General features: G+C 34.9%; 1 pseudogene; it reads left to right on the forward strand.

Moving 5' to 3' along the window:
- The window catches only part of LOC105488022 (E3 ubiquitin-protein ligase CCNB1IP1-like), a 71,935-nt pseudogene extending 46,251 nt beyond the window's left edge, over positions 1 to 25,684 (forward strand).
- Positions 25,685 to 27,083: the final 1,399 nt, after the last annotated feature.

Below are 27,083 nucleotides of genomic sequence, written 5' to 3' on the forward strand. Positions count from 1 at the left end.
CACACAGACCAAGAGATGTGAGCTGAGCCTCTTAAAATCTTCCAGAAACAAAGCCAGTTGGCTGAACCCAATTTATACCACAATAAAATCCTCAAGGTCATCCAATAGGATGAAAGAAAAAAACATTCCAAAGGGCAGCAACTTCAAAGATTAAAGGAATCAGCTCACAAAGATGAGAAAGAATCAGCACAGGAGCTCTGGCAACTCAAATAGGCAGAATGCCTTCTTCCTCCAAATTACTACACTAGCACTCCAGCAAGAGTTCTGGATGAGGCTGGGATGGCTGAAGTGGCAAAAGTAAAATTCAGAATATGGATAGGAACGAAGAGTACTGAGATGCAGAAAGACATTGAAACCCAAACCAAGGAAGCTAAGGAATCACAATAAAATGACACAGGAGAAAAAGGCAAAATAGCCAGTATAGAAAAAGCATAGCCAATCTGGCAGGGTTGAAATCCCCCCCTGCAGGGATTTCATAATGCAATCACAAGTATTAATAGCAGAATAGACCAAGCTGAGGACAGACTCTCAGAGCTTGAAGACTGGCTTCCTGAAATAAGACAGTTAGACTAAAAACAGAAATAAAAAGATTTAACAGGAATAAATAAAACTTCTGAGAAATAAGAGACTATGTAAAGAGATCTAATCCATGACTCATTGGTGTCCACTAGAGAGATGGAGAGAATGGAAGCAACTTGGTAAACAGATTTTAGAATATCATACAGGAGAACTTCTCCAACCTAGCTAGAGAAGCCAACATTCAAATTCAGAAAATGCAGAGATCTTGTGAAGTAAATTACTTCACAAGATGATCATCCCCAAAACACATAATTATCAGATTATTCAATGTCAAAATGAAAATAACAAAATTTAAGGCAACTAGAGAGAAACAACAGCTCAACTAAAAGGGAAGCCTATCAGATTAACAGCAAACCTCTCAGCAAAAGCCAATATTCAACATTATAAAAGAAAAGACATTCCAACTAGGATTTTTATGGCAGGCCTAATTAAGCTTCATTAGAGAAAGAGAAATAACATCATTTTCAAAGAAGCAAATGCTGAAGAAGTTTGTTAACACCAGACATGCTTTACTTCCTAAAGAAAGCACTAAATATGGAAATAAAAAACCATTACTAGCCATGACAAAAACAAAATTATGTACACAAAGCAGTGACACTAAAAAGCAACCACACAAACAAGTCTGCAAAATAACTAGCTAACATCATGATGACAGGATCAAATCCACACATATCAATACAAGCCTTGAATATAAATGAGCTAAACGTCCCAATTATAAAACATACAGTGGTAAGCTGGATAAGGAACCAAGACCCATCGGCATGCTGTCTTCAAGAGACCTCTCACATGCAAAGACACACATATAAAGAGATGGAGAAAAGTCTACCAAGCAAATGGAAAAAAAATCCAAGTTTGCAATCCTAATTTCAGACAAAACAGACTTCAAATCAACAAAGATAAAAGAAAAATACAAAGAAGGGCATTACATATTGGTAAAGGGTTATATTCAACAAGAAGTCCCAAATACCCTAAATATATATGTATACAACACAGTAGCAACCAGATTCATAAAGCAAGTTCTTAGAGACCTTGGTGACTTAAACTCCCACATGATAATAGTGAGAGACTTCAACATCCCACTGGCATTCCCAGGCAGATGATTGAGGGAAAACATTCACAGATATTCAGGACCTGTACTCAGCACTAAATTAAACAGACATGATAGATATCTACAGAATTCTTCATGCCAAAACCAGAGTATATACATTCTTCTCATTGCCATATGGCACATACTCTAAAATCAATCACATAGTCAGACATAAAGCACTCCTCAGCAAATGCAGAAAATTGAAATTATAACAACCACTTTTTGGACTTCAGCACAATCAAGTTAGTAGTCAAGACTAAGAAAATTGCTGAAAACCATAAAATTACATGGAAATTGAAAAATTTGCTCTCCTGAATGACTTGTGGGTAAATAATAAAATTAAGGCAGAAATAAAGAAGTTCTGTAATCCCTGCACTTTGGGAGGCCAAGGAGGGTGGATCACTTGAGGTCAGGAGTTTCAGATCAGTTTGGCCAACATGATGAAACCCTGTCTTTATTAAAAATACAAAAAAACAACCAGGTATGGTGGCATGCGCCTGCAATCCTAGCTACTCAGGAGGTTGAGGCAGGAGAATCACTTGAACCCAGAGGGCGAAGGTTGCAGTGAGCCAAGATTGCACCACTGCACTCCAGCCTGGGCAACAAGGGTGAAACTCCATCTCAAAAAAAAAAAAAGGAGTTATTGAGAAGAAAGATACAACATACCAGAATCTCTGGGACACAGCTAAGGCAGTGTTAAGGGGAAAATCAAAACATTAAATGCCCTAATCAAAAAGCTAATAAAAAACCTCAATTTGATATCCTAATAGAAGAGATCCTAGAGAAATTCAACCCCAATGCTTGAGGAAGACAAGAAATAATAAAAGCAGTGTTTAACTGAAGGAGATTGAGACATGAAGAAAACATTCAAAGGATGAACAAAACCAGGAGTCTTTTTGGGGAAAAGTTAATAAAATAGACCACTAACTAGACTAATAAAAAAGAAATAAATAAAAAGAAAAAAGATAATAACTAAATAAACACAATTAGAAATGACAAAAGAGATATTACCACTGATCCCACAGAAATACTGATGACCATCAGAGAATATTAAAACCTCTGTGCACATAAACTAGAAAACCTAGAAGAAATAGATACATTCCTGGACACATGCACTCCCTTGAAACTGTACCAGGAAGAAATTGAATCACCGAACAGACAAATAATGAGTTCTGAAATTGAGTCAGTAATAAATAGCCTACCAACCAAAAGAAGCCCAGGACCAGAGGAATTCACAGCTGAATTCTACTAGATGTACAAAGAAAAGTTGGTACCATTTCTGCTGAAACTGTTTCAAAAATTGAGGAAGAGGGACTCCTCCCTAACTCATTCAATGAGGCCAGCATTATCCTGATACCAAAACCCGGCAGCAAGACAACAATAAAAAGGGAAACTTCAAGCCAATATCCTTGATGAACATTGATGAAAAAAATCCTCAACAAAATACTAACAAACTGAATCCAGCAGCATATCAAAAAGCTTATTCAACATGATTAAGTAGGCTTTATTCCTGGGATGCAAAGTTGGTTCAAAATATGCAAATCAATAAATGTGATTCATTACATAGACAGAACTACTAAAGGTAAAATCCAAATGATTATCTCGATAGATGCATAATAGGCTTTCAATAAAATTCAACACCCCACCACATTAAGAACTCTCAATAAACTAGTTATTAAAGGAACATACCTCAAAATAATAAGAGCCATTTATGACAAACCCACAGTGAACATCATACCAAATGGGCAAAAGCTGGAAACATTCCTCCTAAAAACCAGCACAAGACAAAGATGCCCTCTGTCACAAGTCTTATTTAATATAGTATTGGAAATCCAGGCCAGAGTAATCAGTCTGCATAAAGAAATACAGGGCATCCAAATAGGAAGAGAGGAAGTAAAACTATCCCTGTTTGCAGACGACATGATCCTATATCTAGAAAGCTCCATAGTCTCAGCCCAAAAGCTCCTTGAGCTAATAAGTTCAGTGGTCTCAGGAAACAAAATTAATGTACTAAAATTACTAGGATTCCTGCATGTCAACAATAGTCAAGCCGAGAGTCGAATTAAGAACAAAATTACACTCACAATTGCCCCCAAAAGAATAAAACACCTAGGAATACAGCAAACCAGGAAAGTGAAAGATCTCCGCAATAAGAACTACAAAACAATGCTCAAAGAAATCAGAGATGACGCGAACAAATGGAAAAACATTCCATGTTCGTGGTTAGAAAGAATCAATATTTTTAATATGGCCATATTGCCCAAAGCAATTTACATATTCAATGCTATTTCTATCAAACTACCGATGACATTCTTTACAGAGCTAGAGTAAATTATTTTAAAACTCATGAAACCAATAAAAGAGCCTGAATAGCCAAGGCAATTCTAAGCAAAAAGAACGAAGCTTACACTACCCAGTTTTGAACTATACTGCAGGGATACAATAGCCAAAACAGCATAGAACTGGTACAAAAACAGACACATAGAACAACGGAATGGAATAGAGAACCCAGAAAATAATTGCCACTATCTGATCTTCAACAAATCTGACACAAACAAGCTAAGAGGAAAGGGCTCCAGATTCAGTAAATGGCGCTGGGAAAACAGGCTAATCACATGCAGAAGATCGAAACTGGAATCCTGTCTTACACCATACACAATATCAACTCACGATAAATTAAAGGCTTAAAGGTAAAACTCTTGACTGTAAAAACTTTGGAAGACAACCTAGGCAATCTCATTCTAGACACAGGAACAGGCAAATATTTAATGATGATGTCAAAAGCAATTACAACAAAATCAAAATTGATAAATGAGATATAATTAAACTAAGGAGTTTCTACACAGCAAAATAAACTATCAACAAAGTAAACAGACAGTCTATAGAGAGGGAGAAAATTTTTGCCAACTATGCATCTGACAAAAATCTGACATCCAGCATCTATAAGTATCTTGAATGAACTTTCAAGAAAAAACAAACCCCAATAAAAAGTGGGCAAAGACCATGAACAGACATTTTTCAAAAGAAGACATACATGTGGTCAACAGGCATATGATCATCATCATTGATCACTAGAGAAATGAAAATCAAAACCACAATGAGATACCATCCCACAACAGTCCAAACGACTGTTATTTAAAAGTCAAAAAATAACAGATGCTGGAAAGGTGCAGCGAAGAAGGAACACATACACTTTTGGTGATAGTGTAAATTATTCCAATCATTGTGGAAAGCAATGTGACAATTCCTCAAAGAACTAAAAAGAGAATTACCGTTTTGTTGAGAAATCCCATTACTGGGTATATACCCAAAGGAATATAAAGTGTTCTATCCTGAAGACACTTGCATGTGTCTGTTCACTACAGCACTATTTACAAAAGCAAATACATGGAATCAACCAAAATGTCCATCACTGGTAGAATGGATTAAGAAAATGTTGTACATATACACCATAGAACGCTATGCAGTCATATAAAAGAATGCGATCATGTCCTTTGCAGAAACATGAATGGATCTGGAGGCCGTTATCTTTAACGAAGTAATGCAGAAACAGGAAACCAAATATTGCTTGTTCTCACTTATAAGTGGGAAATAAATGATTAAAACACATTAACAAATAGAAGGGAGCAACAAATACTGGGGCCTATCTGACATTAGAAGGTGGGAGAAGAGAGAGAGTTGGAAAAAATAACTGATGGGTACTACGTGTAATAGCTGGGTGAAGAAATAGTGCGTACAAATAAAGCAAAAGTATCAGCTGAGACTGAAGATGAGGAAGGAGTGTTTATCTTTATGAGTAGGAACTTGAATAAGGTGGATGGGTTGATTCAACTAGGATTGAAGTCTTACAAAGGAAATTCAGGCCGGGCGCGGTGGCTCAAGCCTGTAATCCCAGCACTTTGGGAGGCCGAGGCGGGTGGATCACGAGGTCAGGAGATCGAGACCATCCTGGCTAACATGGTGAAACCCCGTCTCTATATACAAATACAAAAAACTAGCCGGGCATGGTGGCGGGCGCCTGTAGTCCCAGCTACTCGGAGGCTGAGGCGGGAGAATGGCGTGAACCCGGGAGGTAGAGCTTGCAGTGAGCCGAGATCGCGCCACTGCACTCCAGCCTGGGCGACAGAGCGAGACTCCGTCTCAAAAAAAAAAAAAAAAGGAAATTCAAAGATGAGATACGTAGAAAGAAAGAGGGAGAGAGTGGTCAGTTATATTTAAGGGAATAATTATTATGTTTGACAAGTGAATTTCATTTTAATAATGAGGAAAGGGAGAGTATACTAAAAGTGAGGTGGTACCATATAGTGTAATTTCTAAGGATTGTTGAAATGAGGTTTAAAATGTAATGAAGGCAAAACCATAGGAAGAGGTAGATTAAGAATGGGATACAAGAAGTTGAGATAACGAAAGGATGACAGTTTTTCTTAATTAGAAAGTATAGGTAGCGAATGACCAAATAAGTTGGAGTAGATTGGAGGAGAGGACTGCAGAAATAAAACATGAGTTCAGATTATTAAACATAGTATTTCTTAATTTTGGAAATCTGTAAGAACTTTGGCAGGAGGAATATAATGCAATATTACACAAACATTGGATAATTGAAGGGATTATATCTCCAAAAAATGAGTCAGAAAAACATGAAGCATATGAGATAACTGCAATATGGTCTTACAGGTCTTTTTAAACGCTCCTTGTAGGTACCTTACTTTTGGTACATCAGAGTGCACTGAAATGCAATGAAATCAAGAGAAATTGCCATTCTTTTTTTAGGTATTCAACTAACAAGACATTTAAATTAAGAAGAGATAATTAATACACTGGGAAATAAATACAAGTTCTTACTTTAAAATAAGTGAAAGGTATTCTTAGGCAGTAAAAATTTTTGCAACTGACTGTTACGGTTGAACCTGGTAAGGAAAATGTTTCATTTGGAAGAAGGTATTGGCAATATTATATTTAAAATGATTTGGTATAAGGAACTACTACTAATAATAGCATATATTCCTCTTTTTCTTTTGTATATGGGAAGGAAAAAATAAACGGAGAAGTAAAAGATGAATTTTAAAGATGAGGAAATACTGACTGAGAAAGTAGTATTTACCAGAGAAAAAATGCGTCATTCTAGAGGAGATTAAAGTATCATGGCTAGTTACCAAAATTTAAAGTGTTTTCAATCAGTGAATTCAGAGAGCTGTCTACATGTCACCAAAAACTTAAAGAGATATACATAAAATAAAATGACAAATTTGTAAATTAATATTTGATTATAAATATGAGGTGATGAAAGAGTAAATGAAGTACATCATGCAAAATTGTACATGGGCCAACTCCCAGTTATAGTTTCAACTTCAAGCCGTTCTCTTCAGTTAAATGCTATTACAATGAAAAATACCGTATACAAATGAGATAAAATTCAGGGAGTTTTCTTTTTTTTTGAGACGGAGTCTCGCTCTGTCACCCAGGCTGGAGTACAGTGGCCAGATCTCAGCTCACTGCAAGCTCCGCCTCCCAGGTTTACGCCATTCTCCTGCTTCAGCCTCCCAAGTAGCTGGGACTACAGGCGCCTGCCACCTCGCCCCGCTAGTTTTTTGTATTTTTTAGTAGAGACGGGGTTTCACCGTGTTAGCCAGGATGGTCTCGATCTCCTGACCTCGTGATCCGCCCGTCTCGGCCTCCCAAAGTGCTGGGATTACAGGCTTGAGCCACCACGCGCGGCCAATTCAGGGAGTTTTCACCTTACACTCTAATGTGGGACTATAATACTGATCATGCAAGTTGAAACTGCAAAGCAACCCTTAAGAATTAATGAGAAAAATTAATCACATTGTTCTATGGTCTTTAAAAATTTTGTTAAAACATTATGTTCTATGATCTTTAAAAATTTTGTTGAAACATTAAAAACTATCTTAGTTTTAGTTGTAAATGTATAGGGAATTGAAAAAGAAAAACTAGCAATTAAATTATTATGCATTTTTAAACATTAGAAACATTTTTTGTAATGAAATTTATCAAACGTAATTTGAACATTGCTTGCCTTCTAATTTACAACAAAGTGTAAAACTTTAGTAGGCTTAGGCAAAATTGTCATTCTCCTTTCTAAATTTGGATCAGTTTTCAACAGTAATTTTAATCTTTTGTCCTTTTTACCATTACAGTTTTAATGTCATGTAATATTACTGTGAATTCCTTTAATTCTAAGCTTTTTTTTTTCCTTTTTCCATGTCACTACCTGTGAGATATCTTCATTCTTTTCATCACAAACACTTTTCCTATTAATATTATCTGCTGAATGGTTCTATCTTTAAATATTATTATGTTTTGTGGCACTGGATGTCAGGACTTTATCGTATGAATTAGGGGTGACATAATTCATTCTGTTATCACCTTTTAAAAAATAATTAATTTTTAACTCTTTTATAGCCTTTTCACAAACCTATGTTTTTCATCTTATAAGTTATTCTTTGGATTGCATTTGAAAAACACTTGTCTAATGAACATTAAATATATATGTCCCTCATAATCCAGGCGCAGATTGTATAGCGATGTTCTTATTTGTACCAGCAGCCTCACCAAATAGCTCAACATTAATCAATCCATGCTGATTTCTGAAAGGATGAAACCACCTTTTAATGGCAGTATGACATTATCCTTCAGCCTTCTTGGAATTACTGTTTCCTTTCAAGGTGGCAACTAAATTATACTTTTTGTCTTTAATCCTAGCCTAACTCATTGAGATTTACTTTTTATGGCATTCTTCAATCTAAAGTAGAATTTAACACTTCCTTTAGCCAAGGATAAGTGGCTTTCTGTTCTTATTCATGAACCAAATAATAGCTATGCAGTTACAAATTACTGTCAAAATTTGAAAGAAGTGATGTGATTAGCCACTAAGCATGATGTACATATGTTATTTATCTAGTGACTTTTGGCATAAAAGGATAAAAGCAAAGTTTGTACTGTATGCATCTGCTAATGGATAATAAACGATTTCATGGTAACCAAAGCTTGAACCGTATTGTTGGGGGACTGGTGCTATTTAACCAAAGCTGTTAACTGAAATATATTTATATTGCAAAAGAGCAAAATAAGAACCACCTAAGTAAAATCACAGCTGCCCTGGTTCGAGTTGCTTTCACCTGGAATAAGCATCGGAGGAAAAATTTGAGAGATGTTTGCGACACGATAAAAAGATACTTTAGAATTTGAGATAGGTAATAGCTATAATGTTGCTAGTTCTTATAAAAAATATAGTCCCCCAAATTTTAGTGGGTTAACAAGATAGAAACTTATTTCTCACTCATGTAAAAGTCCAGTGCTGCTATTACTGATTAAGGAGGGGGTGCTGTGCTTCATGTAGTCATTCAAGACTCTGGTAGATGGAGGCTCTTCCAACTTTAACAAATGGCTTTCAAACTTGCCCTAAGAATAGACATCCAGCCATTAAAGGGGAAAATCATTCTCACATGGGAGGCTTTAGTGGGTCAGGCATAGAAGTTAAACACATCACATCCTCTAAGATTCCACTGATTAGAATGTAATTAGATGTCAAAATCTAGCTTCAAATAAAACTGCAAAATGTAATCCCTGACCAAAAAACTGTTTATCTGCAACAATTGTCTATTATACAAAGAGGAACAGGACGTTTGGAGAACATCTAGTTTTCTCTGATACATTTACTAAATGGTTAATTTGACATTAAATGTTCAAAAAGGCTTCTGGGCACTGCATATTTATTATTCCCAGATGAGTTCTGTCAAATCTGCATAGATGATACAGTATGTACTAGCATATTTGTGCTGCCTTTTCTGTTGTGCTTATTGCTGTGTTACATGAATGCACCCATTGACTAAGAAAATATTTGTAGCCTATCTCCTAGAAAACTGTGTGACTTCATCTTACATAATGTTAGGACCATATAGAATGGGGAATACTAGGAATGAAGCAAATTAAATTAAAAGAATGAACAACCAGTTTAAAAAGGTGTAAAACACATGCAAAAACAAATTGCTACAAAAAAATACAAAAGAAAATATGTGTAGAAAAAATATTCAATCTCATTAACAAAGAAATAGAATGTCATCAGCAAGATGGCCTATTAAATGTGTCTGGCACTCATTCCCTTCCTCCACAAAAAAAAGTAGCAAAACAATAGGTAAACAATGACAATTTGACCGTAGTATCTGAGGGAGAGTGCTGGAGTGCAGCAAAGGACTGACAAAATCCCTGTGGAACATGGAAGCCCAGCATGGTAGCATAGAATGGGGAATGAAGCACCCCGCTTCTGCTGCCCTGTCTCCCCTATTGGGATTGGCTCAAAGCCAGTAGGGATTTTTCCTAATAAAAAAAAGGGTAAGTAAATGTTCAATGACAACTCTCATTGCCACTGCAGATACTTTCAGTCTGTAGAACAGGAAATCTGAAGTCCACAGTCCTCAAAAGGCTCAAGCCAAGTTTGCAGAGTTGCCTGGATTCATACAGCTGCATTACACTAGGGTAGGAGCACACATTGTGCATTCCCTGCCAACCCATGACCTAAGCTGCTGTTGAATGGAGCCATCTTGAAACTGAAGCCACTGCTTCACAAGCAAAAAATGGAGGAAATTCATTACCACTAGAATTCGTTAGCATTTCTGGCCTTGCTAGAAAAACTTAAGGGACTCTTACACTAGAAGAGAAAGGATGATAACTACCATCATGGAAACACATGAAACTCACTAGTAAAGCAGATACACAAAGGAGAAAGAGAAATGTATCAAATACTATTACACTGAAAACCACCAAACCACAAATATAAACAATAGGAGAGAAAAAAGAAACAAATGTTACATAAAATAAACAGAAAAACAACAAAATAACAGGTCTATGTCTGCATGTCTTCATCTATCTATAATAACCTTGAAGGTAAATAAGTTACATTATTCAATTAAAATATATATACTGGATAAGTGGATAAAAATTATAAAACCCAACTTATGCTGCCTACAAGAAACTTGCTTCACCTATAAAGGCACAAATAGACTGAGAGTGAATAAATGGAAAAACATATTCCATGAAAACAGAAACCAAAGTGAGCAGGAGCAGCTATACTTATACATGATAAAACTGACTTTATGTCAAAAACTGTAAGAAGAGACACAATTTATTTTATATATTGATGAAGGAGTCAATTCAGCAAGTGGCTACAACAATTATAAATATATATGCACTCAACATTAGAGCACCCAGATAAGTAAGGTAAATAGTACTAGTTCTAAAACAAGAGCTATATCACAATACAATAGTAGTAGTGGATTTCAATACCCCACTCTTAGCATTAGATAGATCATCTTGACAGAATGTCAACAAAGAAATATTGGATTTAAACTGCACTATAAACAAAAGAAATCTGGCAGACATTTACAGAAAACGTAATTCAAAGGCTGCAGATTACACATTCTTTTTATCAGAAAATGAAACATTTTGTAGGATTGACCTTATGTTACGCCACAAAACAAATCTCCACAATTTTTAAAAGTCAAAGTTGTATCAAGTATCTTTTGTTATCAGAATGGAATAAAAGTGAAAATAAATAACAAGAGAAACTTTGGAAACTTCAACAAACACATGATAATTTTAAAAACATGATTTTCAATGAACAATGGGTCAATCAAAAAATTTAGAAAAAAAATTAAAAGTTTATTAAAATAAATTAAAATAGAATGACAACATACCAAAACCTATAGGATACAGCAAAAGCACCATTAACAGGAAAATGTATAGCAATAAATGCCTATGTCAAAAAAGCACAGAGATTTCAAACAAGCAACCTAACAATAGACTTCAAAAAACTATTAAGGTAAGAACAAACTCAACCTCAAGTTAGTAGAAAAACAGAAATAATAAAGATAAGAGAATAAATAAACAAAAACTGAGACCAACAAAAATAATAAGAAAGATCTATGAAACAAAATATCATTTATTTTAATAGACAAACAAAACTGATAAACCATTAGCTTGACTAAAATAAAAAATAAGACACAAATAAATAAAATCAAAAGTGAAGAAGGAAACATTAAAACTGATATGCTAGAAATACAAATAATAACTAGAGACTATTTTAAACAACTGTATGCTAACAATTTGTAAAACCTAGATAAAATGGATAAATTCCTGAAATTCCTGGATACACAAAAGCTACCAAGACTGAACCAAAAAAAAAAAAAAAAAAAGCCTGGACAGACAAATAATGAGTAATGGAGTTAAGTCAATAATAAAAATTTATCAGCCTGAACAGACAAATAATGAGTAATGAAGTTAAGCGAATAAGAAAAATTTATCAGCAAGAAAAAGTTCAGGACCAGATAGCTTCACTGCTGAATTCCATGAAACTTTTAAAGAAACACTAATACTATTTTTTCTTAAACTCTTTCTAAAAATGCAAGATGAGGGAGTTTTTCCAAACTCATTCTGCAAGGCCAGCAGTACAGTGATACCAAAACGACAAAATACACTAAGAAATAATACTAAAGCCACAACCTGTGACAAACATATATGCAAAAATCCTCAACCAAATACTAGCATATTGAATCCAACAGAACATCAAAAAGATTATGCCCCATGATAAAGTAGAATTATCCCAGGGATGCAAGTATGGTTCAACATACACAAATCAATAATCTTGGTACATCACATCAAGATAATGAAACTATATGACATCTCAATAGATATGAAAAAAACTTTTGGTAAAATTCAACACTGCTTCATGATTAAAAAAAAAAAATTCTCAACAAATTAGGTATAGAAGAAACATACCTGAACATAATGAAAGCCATATGTGACATATTTATAGCTGAAAAAGAAAAAGTGGAAATCTTTTTGTCTAAGAACTGAAACAACATAAGGAGGCCTATTTTCACCACTCTTGATCAACATAGTATTGGAAATCCTAGCCAGAGCAATCAGGCAAGAGAAATAAATAAAGGGCATCTAAACTAAAAAAGAATAAATCAAATTGTTCCTGTTTGCAGAGTATATGGTATGATATATGGAAAAACATAAAGATTCCACCAAAAAGCTCTTAGAATGATAAATTCAGAAATGTTGCAGAATACAAAATAAAAATAAAAATTAATAGAATTCCTGTGCAACAATATCCAAAAAAACAAAACAAAACAAAAAAAACCAGAAATCAAGAAAGTGATCACATTTACAATAGCTAAAAACAATAAAATAATACCTAAAAATTACCTAGGAATAAATTTATTTTATTTCTTTAACTTCTTTATCCAAGGAGGTGAAATATCTCTACAATGAAAACTATAAAAGATTGATAAATTGAAGAGGACATGGAAAAGTGAAAGGACATTTCATGTTTATGAATAGAATAAATTTATATTGTTAAAATGACCATACTACCCAAAATAACCTATAGATTCAATTTCATTCCATTAAAATACCAATTTCTCCACAGAAGCATCACACTACCTGACTTTAAAACAGTGGAAAGCTATCGTAACCCAAACAACATGGTACTGACATGAAAAAAAATAACAGACACAAAGACCCATTGAATAGAATAGACAACCCAGAAATCAATGCATGTATTTACACCCAACTGGTTCTCGACACATCTCAAAAATATTCTCTGAGGAAAGGACAGTCACTTTAATAATTGGTCCTGATAAAACTGGATATTCATAGTCAGAAGAATTAAACTAGAATCCTCTGTCTTACCATATTCAATAATTAACTCAAAATAGATGAAAAACTTAAATGTAAGACCAGAAACTATGATAAAACTACCAAAAGAAAATGTAGAAGAAATGCTTCAGGAGTTTGGTTTAGGAAAATGTTTTATAAATAAGACCTCAAAAACACACACAACAAAAACAAAAATAGACAAATGGACTAAATGAAACTAATGAATCTCGGCACCACAATGGAAACAATCAACAGAGGGGAGAGACAACCTGTAGAATGGGAATAAAATATTCACAAACTATTCATCTGATAAGGAATTATATTCAGAATATACAAGAATTTCAAACAACTCAACCACAAAATAATAGTGAGCAAATAATGTCAATGCACATCAAATAAAGTCATACAAATAACCAACAGATATATTTTCAAAATACTTAACATCACTTATCATCATATAAATGCAAAATGTCACTAATCATGAGGAAAATGCAAATTAAAACCACAATGAGATGTCTTTTCTCCTCTGTTAGAATGCTTGTTATCCTAAAGACAAAAAATATCAAATGCTGGCAAAGATACAGAGAAAGGTGAACTTTCATACACTGTTGGTGGAAATGTAAATTAGTACAGCCATTATGGAAAACAGTATGGAGGTTCCTCAAAAAACTAAAAATACAACTACCAGATAATTCAACAATCCTGCTATTGGGTATATATCCAAATGAAAGAATATCAGTATGTCAAAAAATACCTGTACTACCATGTTTATTGCAGTGATATCCACAATAGCTAAGATATGGAATCAACCTGTGTCCATCACCAGATGAATGAATACAGAAAATGTGCTATATTCATGCAAAGAAATACTATTCATGCATTAAAAATGAATGAAATCCCGTTATGCACAGCAACATGAGACTGGAGGAACATATTAAGTGAAATAAGCTAGGCATAGAAAGGGAAATACTGCATCTTCTCACTCATATGTGGAAACTAAAATAGTTGCTATCATAGAAGTAGAGGTTGGAATAGTGGTTAATAGAGGCTGAGAAAGGTAGGAGGAAGTGAGGGATAGAGAGAGATTGATTAACAGATACAAAATTACAACTAGATAGGATAAATAAACTCTAGCATTCTACAGAGCCATAAGGTGACTATGGTTAATAATTCAAGGAGGTGGACCTGCTAGATACCTTGATTTGGTCATTATATACTGTAGACATGTATTGAAATATCACATTATATCCCATAAATATATATAATTATTATGTATCAATTAAAATAGTGTTAATTGAAAAATCCATCACAGGATTAATGGATTAAGGAATGGGGTATATACATACGACGATATATTATTCACCAGTGAAAAAGAATAAAGCTCTGATTTAGAAAAAGAAACATTAAGCTAAGACAGCAATTTTAATCAAATTTTAAAAAATTAAAAACTGATAATGTCATGTATTTGCTAACGTTTGTTAAAATAGAGTTTAAAAATATTTTAATGAGCCCGTAATTAAATATGACCTTTCTGAAGAATAATTTATCAATATAAACAATCTTAAAATGGTGTTTTTTTGGCTCAGAAATTTCACATTTTCTATATTATTTAATTAAATGATTGAAAACGTGGTAAAAGATTAATTCAAAAATATCTTCCACAGTGGCATGTCAATATAATAATTAAGCTATAAATAGCCTAAGTAACCAACATTAACACAGTAGTTAAAATAAAATATATATTTTTTCAAATGGACTATTATACAGTCTTCAGTTATGTCTGGAAAATATATTTTATGATTTTGAAATGCTTATTATATTCAGTTTGTTAAGGAAGATACACAATTTTACATACACTGCACTATCAATTAAAATGTCAGATAAAAATTATAAAGAGGCCAAAATTTAGACAAAAACAATACATTAACTATTAGTATTTCTGGATGATGGAAATATGTTTTTGGTTTGTTTTGTTTTATTTTATTTTTTGAGACAAATCTTACTCTGTAGTCCAGTCTGGAGGGCAGTGGCACGAACTTAGTTCACTGCAGCCTCAACCTCCTGGGCTCAGGCAATCCTCCCACCTCAGCCTTTCAAGTAGCTGGGACTATAGTTGTGCACACTACCATGCCTGGCTAATTGTTTTAATATTTTTGTAGAGATGAGGTCCCCCTGTGTTACCCATGCTGGTCTCAAATTCCTGGACTCAAGTGATTGTCCCACCTCAGCATCCCAAAGTGCTGGGATTACAGGCATTAGCCACTGTGGCCCACCAAAATATGTATAATTTTTAAAACACTTATTTTGTTTTTAAAAATGTTTTATCATTAGTATTTCTAATTGCTAACTTCAGACATAAAATAGTTCTTTTATAAAGAACCAGATCATTGTATTTGTCGCTACATATGTGCATTGTGTAAAATTTTTGTCAATCTGGGTAACTCAGGAGATTGTGACCAACCTGGACAATATGCCAAAACCCTGTCTCTACAAAAAGTACAAAAATTAGCTGGGCATGGTCGCACACGATTGAGACCCTGTATCAAAAAAACAAAAACAAAAACAAATCTCATCCAGATCGCTAAGAATGCCATTATTTCATTCTATCTCTATACCACAGTTTCTTTATCCACTAGTTGATTGATGGGCATTTGGGTCGGTTCCACGTTTTTGCAATTGCAAATTGTGTTGCTATATACATGCGTGTACAAGTATCTTTTGTTGTATAATGACTTCTGTTCCTCTGGGTAGATATCCAGTAGTGGGACTGCTAGATCAAATGGTAGTTCTACTTTTGATTCTTTAAGGAATCTCCACACTGTTTTCCATAGTGGTTGTACCAGTTTACATTCCCACCAGCAGTGTTCCCTGTTAACAAGATCAATTGCCTAAGCCAATGTCTAGAAGAGTCTTTCACCTCCTTGGTTAAGTATGTTCCTAAGTGAAGTAACTCAGGAATGGAAAACCAAACATCATATGTGCTCACTTATAAGTGGGAATTAAGCTTTTAGAATGCAAAGGCATAATAATGACACAATGGAATTTGGGGACTCAGGGAAAGAGTGGAAAGGGGGAAGTAATAAAAAACTACAAATTGAGTGCAGTGTATACTGCTCAGGTGATAGGTGTGCAAAAATCTCCCAAATCACCACTAAGGAAATTGTTCATCTAAGCGAATATCTTTGTGAAGTTAATCTTGGTCAAGTTTTTAAACTCTCTGAGTCTCAGTATCTTTACCTGTACAGTAGGTATAATATTAACTTCTTCTTTGGTTGCATGTATTCCCCTAAAAAGAGTTCAGATTTATACACTGATCCTCTGAAATCAGCATCTGGAATAAAGATTCTGATTTTTGTCCTCACATCAACCTTAAAGTCTCTCTTTACCATCAAACCTATAATGCTCAATTACAATATCTAAAACATTTTTTTCTGAGAGGGGAGATAATGAGAGAGGAAACCTTTTCACATGGTCAGATATGTGACATTTAGAAATTAGCCTAACTCTATACTGAATAATGCAAAAACAAATGAAAAACATTGTATTTCCAATATTCTAAGACTTAGATAAGCCATATAAATTGAATATTTCACAAAATAAAATTTCTATTTATTAAAAGATCGATCATTTGGATCTTCAGAAGCACCTTTATTTTTTCTGTCATCCAGCTGCTATTTTTGTACATATTTTTTCATATACCTCTAGACATCTGTAGCCCTCACCAAATCATGTCTCTAACTATGCTTAGACTCTCTGAGGATATGCTTAAGAAATGTTTTGACTTGACTCTATAAATTACTTTGGACAGCATGGCCGTTTTCATGATATTGATTTTTCCTATCTATGAGCATGGAATGTTTTTCCATTTGTTTGTATCCTCTCTTATTTCCTTGAGCAGTGGTTTGTAGTTCTCCTTGAAGAGGTCCTTCACATCCATTATAAGCTGTATTCCTTGGCATTTTATTCTCTTTGTAGCAATTGTGAATGGGAGTTCACTCATGATTTAGCTCTCTCTTTGTCCATTATTGGTGCATAGGAATGCTTGTGATTTTTGTACATTGATTTTGTATCCTGAGACTTTGCTGAAGCTGCTTATCAGTTTAAGGAGATTTTGGGTTGAGAAAATGGGTTTTCTAAATATAAAATCATGGCATCAGCAAACAGAGACAATTTGGCTTCCTCTCTTCCTATCTGAATAAGCTTTATTTCTTTCTCTTGCCTGATCACCCTGGCAAGAACTTCCAATACTATGCGGAGTAGGAGTGGTAAGAGAGGGCATACTTGTGCTAGTTTTCAAAGGGAATGGTTCCAGCTTTTGCCCATTCAGTATGATATTGGATGTGGGTTTCTCATAAATAGCTCTTATTTTGAGATGCGTTCCATCAATACCTAGTTTACTGTGAGTTTTTACTATGAAGGGGTGTTGAATTTTGCCGAAGGCCTTTTCTGCACATCTATTGAGAGAATCATGTGGTTTTTGTCATTGGTTCTGTTTATGTGATGGATTACATTTTTTTATTTTCATATGTTGAACCAGCCTTGCATCCCAGGGATGAAGCCGACTTGATGGTTGTGGATAAGCTTCTGATGTGCTACTGAATTCAGTTTGCCAGTATTTTATTGAGTATTTTCACATCAATGTTTGTCAGGGATATTGGCTTGAATTTTTCTTTATTTGTTATGTCTTTGCCAAGTTTTGGTATCAGGATGATGCTAGCTTCGTAAAATGAGTTAGGGAGAAGTCCCTCTTTTTCTATTGTTTGGAATAGTTTCAGAAGGAATGGTACCAGTTCCTCTTTGTACCTCTGGTAGAATTCAGCTGTGAATCCATCTGGTACTGGGCTTTTTTTGGTTGGTAGGCTAATAATTACTGCCTCAATTTCAGAATTTGTTATTGATCTATTCAGATATTCGACTTCTTCCTGGTTTAGTCTTGGGAGGGTGTATGTGTCCAGGCATTTATCCATTTCTTCTAGATTTTCTAGTTTATTTGTGTAGAGGTGTTTATCGTATTCTCTGATGGTAGTTTGTATTTCTGTGAGATCAGTGGTGATATCCCCTTCATCATTTTTTATTGTGTCTATTTGATTCTTCTCTCTTTTCTTCTTTATTAGTCTGGCTAGCGGTCTATTTTGTTAGTCTTTTCAAAAAACGAGCTTCTGGATTCATTGATTTTTTGAGGACTTTTTCATGTCTCTATTTTCTTCAGTTCTGCTGTGATCTTAGTTATTTATTGTATTCTGCTAGCTTTTGATTTTTTTATTTTTTTTGCCCTGGCTTCTCTAGTTCTTTAATAGTGAGGTTTAGGTGTCAATTTTAGATCTTTCCTGTTTTCCCCAGTGGACGTTTAGTGCTATAAATTTTCCTCTAAACATGGCTTTAGCTATGTACCAGAGATTCTGGTATGTTGTGTCTTTGGTCCCATTGGTTTCAAAGAAGTTATTTATTTTCTATCCCCATCAAGTTACCATTGACTTTATTCAGAGAATTAGAAAAAAACTACTTTAAATTTTATATGGAACCAAAAAAGAGCCTGTATAGCCTAGAAAATCCTAAGAAAAAAGAACAAAACTGGAGGCATCATGCTACCTGACTTCAAACTATATTACAATTCTACAGTAACCAAAACAGCAAGGTACTGGTACTAAAATAGACAGATTGACCAATTGAACAGAACGGAGGCCTCAGGGATAATGCCACACATCTACAAACATCTCATCTTTGACACACCTGACTAAAACAAGAAACAGGGAAAAGAGTCCCTATTTAATAAATGATGTTGGGAAAACTGGCTAGCCATATGCAGAAAACCGAAACTGGACCCCTTCCTTACACTTTATACAAAAATTAACTCCAGACAGATTAAAGACTTAAATATAAGACCTAAAACCATAAAAACCCTAGAAGAAAACCTAGGCAATACCATTTGGGACATAGGCATGGGCAAAGGTTTCATGAATAAAACACCAAAAGCAATGGCAACGAAAGCCAACATTGACAAATAGGATCTAATTAAACTAAAGATGGTTACTACTAATCTAACTAAACTAATTAAACTTTTCTGCACAGCAAAATAAACTATCATCAGACTGAACAGGCAACCTACAGGATGGGAGAAAATTTTTCCAATCTATCCCTCTGACAAAGGGCTAATATCCAGAATCTACAAGGAACTTAAACAAATTTATGAGAAAATAGCAAACAATTCCATTAAGAAGTGGGCAAAGGACATGAACAGACAATTCTCAAAAGAAGACATTTATGGCCGGGCGCGGTGGCTCAAGCCTGTAATCCCAGCACTTTGGGAGGCCGAGACGGGCGGATCACGAGGTCAGGAGATCGAGACCATCCTGGCTAATACGGTGAAACCCCGTCTCTACTAAAAATACAAAAAACTAGCCGGGTGAGGTGGCGGGCGCCTGTGGTCCCAGCTACTCGGGAGGCTGAGGCAGGAGAATGGCGGGAACCCGGGAGGTGGAGCTTGCAGTGAGCTGAGGTCCGGCCACTGCACTCCAGCCCGGCGACAGAGCGAGACTCCGTCTCAAAAAAAAAAAAAAAGAAGACATTTATGTGGCCAACAAACAAGAAAAAAAGCTTATCAACACTAGTCATTAGAGAAATGCAAATCAAAACCACAATGAGATACCATCTCACGCCAGTTAGGATGCCAATCATTAAAAAGTCTGGCAACAGCAGAGGCTGGAGAGGATGTGGAGAAATAGGAACGCTTTTACACTGTTGGTGGGAGTGTAAATTAGTTCAACCATTGTGGAAGACAGTGTGGTGATTCCTCAAGGATCTGGAACCAGAAATACCATTTGACCCAGCAATCGCATTACTGGGTACATACCCAAAGGATTATAAATCATTCTACTATAAAGACACATGCACACTTATGTTTACTGCAGCACTATTCCCATTAGCAGAGATTTGGAACCAACCCAAATGCCCATCATTAATAGACTGCATAAAGAAATGTGGCACATGTACACCACGGAATACTATGCTGCCATAAAAAGGATGAGTTTATGTTCTTTGCAGGAACTTGGATGAAGTTGGATACCACCATTCTCAGCAAACTAACACAGGAACAGAAAACCAAACACCACATGTTCTCACTCATAAGTGGGAGTTGAACAATGAGAATACGTGGACACAGAGAGGAGAACATCACATGTCAGGGCCTGTTGGAAGGTAGGGGACTAGTGGAGGGATAGCATTAGGAGAAATACCTAATGTAGATGACGTGTTGATGGGTGCAGCAAACCACCGTGGCACATATATACCTATGTAACCAACCTGCACATTCTGCGCATGTATCCCATAACTTAAAGAATAATAAAAAATAAAAAATAAAAATAAACTGCCCAGAAAAAATATGTTTTGCCACAGTAAGTATCACCTTAAGATATTTCTCTGAACCTCTCCCTTCTTTTTTCTTTCCCTTCTCCCTTTTCCCTTCCTCTTCACAAATATTAGATTTTATAGATGATATACAGAAATACAGATTACGTTATTATATTTAATTTTTAGATGACCCTAAATCTATTTATGATGTCTGTAAATAAGAGGGATGGTGTTTGACTTGTTCAGAATACAGCAGAATCTCACATATAAACAGCCAAAGGTCAGGCGCGTTAGCTTACGCCTGTAATCCCAGCACTTTGGGAGGCTGAGGTGGGCAGACAATCTGAGGTTGGGAGTTAAAGACCAGCCTGACCAACATGGAGAAACCCCATCTCAACTAAAAATACAAAAACATTAGCCAGGCATGGTGGTTCATGCCTGTAATCTCAGCTATTTGGGAGGCCAAGGCAGGAGAATCACTTGAACGTGTAGGCGGAGGTTGTGGTGAACCGATATCAGGCCATTGCACTCTAGCCTGCGCAACAAGAGTGAAAGCTCCGTCTCAAAAAAAAAAAAAAAAAAAAAGAAGGAAAGAGAAAAAAGCAAAGATAGAACATTACTTCAAATCAGATAAATATGTTGTGAAAAAACTGAAATTTCTTAAACAATACCGCTTGTGGTGTGTACTTCTAAGTACTATAGAATATGCATTTATGAGAGTAAGAGGCAATAATTTTTTGGTTTTTCTCTGTAAATAAAAGATCATCCTCAAATTATATGTCTGTCTTCCTTTTGATGGGATCATAATAGGGAAATCTAGGACTAAATGAGAAAATATCCATCATTTCTTACCCTTAAGAACACAAAAATGGCAAGGTATTTGACCAATACCAATCATTTTGAAAAATCAACATTTTAAAAGTATATGCTTCTCTTTGTTACTACTAAAATTAGCTTAATTTTATTTATCTAAATTATGGTCTTTTTAAAAATAAAATAATTACATAAGTAGATGCTGGATAACCTGAGCTATAGAGTGATTTGGTAGGATGAGGAATAGAGACACTATTTCAAGCAAATCTTCCAGCTACACTTTTTGATTGTCTACAGGAGGTTGCCTTTTCCTGTTCTGTTGCTCTGTGTTATTTATGAGGTTACTTTTTACTTGGTTTTAATTTGGATTCCAGGAATCTGACAATTGTGTTTATTTCTTCTCTATTTGTAATAAAAATTCTATTGCATGTGAACAGAAAATGTATTACACTACTTATTACCAATTTAGAACTTCAATTCTAGTCTGCATGTATAAATAAAATTTTTAAATAAGATGAGACAATCTTTACAACAGGCATTATTTTCTTTTTGCGATCCAGGAACTCATTTTTCTTAATTATTTTTTATATTTTTTTCCCACTACAGCTCCACTTTAGATTTTGAGAGAGCCAAAATAATTAATATTTTTTGAATGGATGTAAATTCTGTGAGCAGACTTTGCTATAATTATTTCTGTCACCTGAAGAGAAGGTATATTGTTCAGTGTCATGAATCATTATGAAAAATAGTTTATGCATTGTCAATTCTATCAGAAGAAATGCATCTTTTATAAATAACTGCCTGTGGAAAATGCGTAAATCTCATTGTTAACGTTTTATGTCTAAATTGGCAATAACAGGCTTTTGTGCCATGTGCAGTAGATGAAACCATCAGGGAAAAGAAAACTTTTTGAAAAAAAAAATGACTCTGAATTTAAATTAAATCTTCCAGGGGTGTCATGAGGCCAACTGGAAAATTAGGTAAAAATTGAATTCAAGCAGAAGTAATTTATTATGCTGTTAATTTTTCTGTGTTCATTTCTTTACTTGTTATATTTTGTTTTGCTTTGTTTTGTTTTGTTTTGATCCAGGTCCACAAAGTCAAAAAGGCAAAATGACCTTAAAAGGCACGTGGTTTAAATCAACTGAGCATCATTTACTAGGCTTATTAAAGGGTTTTTTCTATGTAATTAATCTACGCTTACATTATAGGAGATTGTTGTATATTACATTTTATGAAGTAATTTAAAAACTATTCTATCTGTTAATAGCTTATTTTTCTTTTCATAGAATTTTACTTTTGAGATTCTTAAAAGTATGAGATCTTAGAGTGAATGTTTATACTTCATGACATTATAAAAATCCTGTCCAACCTAGTTACATGATAATTGAATTGACTTTCCACTCCTATTGCAATTCGATAGTTCTAATCCTAGCTAAATTTAGTTAGGCTGGTTACTTGAGAAGTGCTTTCTCATGAATATGTCTAATGGTCCAAGTCATTACCAACTGAAATAAAATTTGGCATTGTAACTTAGCATTGGTCCAAAGAAAATGAATGTACGTGCAGGTTTAGTACATACTGATAAATATTTCCTTAGTCTTAATAAGTTTATTTCTAAACACTGGTGTTTCAAAAGTTTTAGTGTTTTTTAAAGACCAATTTTCAAAGGGATTCAGGCTGCCTACAAAATTCAAAACGTTTCCTGGTCACTATTTTTTCCCTTTCTACATTTATTATCATTGTGAGAGTGGATAGGCAGTCTCAGCTAGAATGCCTACATAAGAATTCAGAGCTTTTTACTTTTTAGTTCATTTTATATTATTTGAATTTCAAATTTTGAGGCCAATCCACTTCTTGCCTCCCTTCTGAGGAAGATGATAGTAATTCAAGATTGTGCATACTCATTTCTTACATGTTACATGTCTGCTGATTGTCAGTTTAGATTTCAAACATTAATTGTCCCTTTTTTGAATTTGATTTTTTTTATTTCAATAGGTTTTTGAGAAACAGGTGGTGATTGGTTACATAGATAAGTTATTTAGTGGTGATTTTTGAAATATTGGCACATCTGTCATCCAAGCAGCGTACACTCTACCTAATCAATGTGTAGTCTTTTATTCCTCATCCCCCTGCCACCCTTTACCTAGAGTACCCAGAGTACATTGTATCAGTCTTACACCTTTGCACCCTCATAGCTTAGCTGCATGGATGCCACCTGTTTCTTTCTCTTGTCTGAATTGCTCTGGCTAGGACTTCCAATCTGTGTTTAATGGAGGGTGTGAAACTGGGCATCTTTTCTTGTTCCAGTTCTCAGGGGGAATGCTTTCAACTTATTTCTGTTCAGTGTAATGTTGGTTGTGGGTTTGTCATAGATGCCTCTTATTACCTTAAGGTATGTCCCTTCTATGCTTATTTTCCTGAGGGTTTTTATCACAAAGGGATGCTGAATTTTGTCAAATGCTTTTCCTTCATCTTTTGAGATGATCATGTGATTCTTTTACTTCAATTCTGTTTATGTGGTGTGTTACATTTATTGATTTGTGGATGTCAAGCCATTACTGCATCCCTGGTATAAAACCCAGTTGATTATGGTGGACTGTATCTGGGATATGCTGGTGGATTTGGCTAGCTAGTATTTTGTTGAGGATTTTTGCATCTGTGTTCATCAAAGATATTGGTCTGTGGTTTTCTTTTTCTTTTTCTTTTCTTTTCTTTCTTTTTTTTTTAATTTTTGTTATGGTCTTCCCTGGTTTTGGTGTTAGGGTGACACTGGCTTCACAGAATAATTTAGGGAGGATTTCTTCTTTCTCCATTCCATAGAATAGTGACATTAGAATTAGTACCAATTCATCTTTGAATGTTTGGTAGAATTCAGCTGTGAATCCATGTGGTCCTGGACTTCTTTTTATTGGCAATTTTTTAATTACCTTCTTAATCTTGCTGCTTGTTATTGGTTTGTACAGAGTTTCTGTTTCTTACTGGTTTAAACTAGGAGAGTTGTATATTTCCAGGAACTTATCCTTCTCCTCTAGGTTTTCTAGTTTGTGCATGTAAAAATGTTCATAGTAGCCTTGAGTAATCTTTTGTATTTCTGTGGTATTGGTTGTGATATCTCCTGTTTCTTTCCTAATTGAATTTGTTTGTCGCTTCTTTTTCTTAGTTAATCTCGATAAAGGTCTATCAATTTTGTTTATATTTTTACAGAACCAGTTCTTTGTTTCACTTATCTTTTGTACTTATTTTTTGTTTGTTTTAGTTCTATTTATTTCTGCTCTGATCTTTGTTATTTCTTTTCCTCTGCTGGGTTTGGGTTTTGGTTTGCTCTTGTTTCTGTAGGTCCTTGAGATGTGAAAACACGCTGCTTCATAATTATCAATAATGTCACATCAAATTCTCTGGTTTTGCATGGGTCACTACCTGCTCTCACATCTTCTGTGTTCAATATGTCAGTTCTGAGTTTAGTCGTTCACCAGCTATCTGTCTTGCCAGCAATGACCTTTCTGGCTAGATATTGTCCTCACAGAACTCAGTCCATCAGAGGAATATAAAGCTATGGTATTGGCAGGACTGCAACCAGAGATGGTGTTGAACATTAGCTCCTGAGCATAATACTTCTGGACATACTATGTATATCAGGAGTCTCTCTATCAAGAATACAATTTCAGCAAAGCTGAGGGCCATCTGAAACAGATGGAGAAGATATATACTCAGCAAATACAGAGCAAAGATGTAGAATTGACCTTTATAAAAGGAGGGATCACCTCCATGAAGAAAGTGCTAAAAGAACACAATAAAAATGTTCACTGATATCTTTTAAAAAATGTATGGAGTGCAGTCATAAGTGTCAAAAGCTCCAAAGCCTCTGTGATAGCCTGAGGCTATGAAACATTACTGTTACTAACCAAGAACATACCTTTGAATCATCCATAATTGCACAGTCTGGTGTTTCTGGCTTTTCATTAGGACACAACGCCAAGTGTTTTTTGGACAGTGCACCAGTTTAAAATCTGGGTGATGGAGATAGAGATTTTCAGTTCAGACCTTTTTTTTTTTTTTTTTTTTTGGATTCTCACAAAGCACCTGAACCAAGCAATAGCTTTGTACAGTTCTGCCTCTCCAAGTCATGAATTAGAGCAGCAAGTTTCCAGCAGGGTCGTGAAAGTGAAAACAATTTGAACTGGGCATGGTGGCATGCACCTGTAATCCAGCTACTCAGGAGGCTGTGGCCAAAGGATCACTTGAGCCCACTTGAGTTTGAGGATATAATGAGGTAGTATCATGCTGCTGCACTCCAGCCTGGGTGACACAGTGAGACCACGTCTCAAAAAAAAAAAGTAAAAATAATTTAGCTAATTTTACAGAATATTTCTAATGTGCACTTCTAGTGATTTTACTTAGTAAATCTTTATTCTAGGAGTCCCCAGCTTCCCTGGGCTTTTAAGTCTTTCAGTTTTCTTCACATTATCAACTTATAAGAAACTAAATGGCAGTGAAGTGTGGCTTTAGAGTGTGATTTCTTTGTTTCTATTATTTAAAGCATGGGCATTTTATTAATCAATTGTGAACAGTTGATTTTAATCATTAGTGAGAAGGTCACGACAGTATTGTGTATTTCAATAGATATGTTTGTGTCTGAGTTGTGTGTTTATGCATAAGTACCTGTGCTATATGTCTACATGTCACTTTGAATTCTTGTATTGATGCATATCTGTGTATGTAAAAGTGTGTGAATTTACACTGACATTTTGCCTGTAATCCCAGTGCTTTGGGAGGCTGAGGTGGGAGGGTCCTATGAGCCCAGGACTTCAACCATCTGGACAACACAGCTGAGACTTTCTTTCTACAGAAAAAAAGCATATTTTATATATATATGCACATATTCATATTTAAAAATTTTCCAGTTTGGTGGTGTGCACCTGTAGTCCCTGCTACTCAGGAGGCAGAGGTGGGAGGATCGCTAGAGCTCAGTTTGAGGCTGCAATGAGATATAATCAAGCCCCAATACTACACTCCAGGTGACAGAGTGAGATTCTGTTACAGAAAAATAAATAAATAAATAAATAAATAGAGAGCTAGTCATAATCCCAAAAGACCAAAAGACACAATCACAATTCCATATGCCTAATCTCGAATGTTAAAAGTGTTGAAAAATTAAAATCTCAAAAATATAATTTAAAAAATTGTTTAAAATAACATTAATAGTACTCATTTATATTTTAAAAAGGGAATTTATTTAAGAAACATATAAAAATACAAAGAATACCTTATAGTCCACTTGCAACAGCATAGGCAATAAACATAGCAGGTTTTTCCAAGCATAAACAAGCTGGTGTATGAACAACAGTTGCACCAGTATAATGGTTATGAGCAGATATAAACTGTTTATAAAGAAACAGGTCAAAATGGAAATGTATAAATGCCTAAAACTATGTTTGCTAGTTGTGTGCACCAAGATTTATCATTTAAGCCATCTGAAATACCATGAGGAACAACCGGAGTCTTTTGAGGAGATCCATCGAGAACTGCAGTGGGATGCTGTGTGGAGTGGTATGCACCTTTATTCTCTGGTACTCAA

This window comes from Macaca nemestrina (genome assembly GCF_043159975.1).
Source record: "Macaca nemestrina isolate mMacNem1 chromosome X unlocalized genomic scaffold, mMacNem.hap1 SUPER_X_unloc_1, whole genome shotgun sequence".
Taxonomy (NCBI): domain Eukaryota; kingdom Metazoa; phylum Chordata; class Mammalia; order Primates; family Cercopithecidae; genus Macaca; species Macaca nemestrina.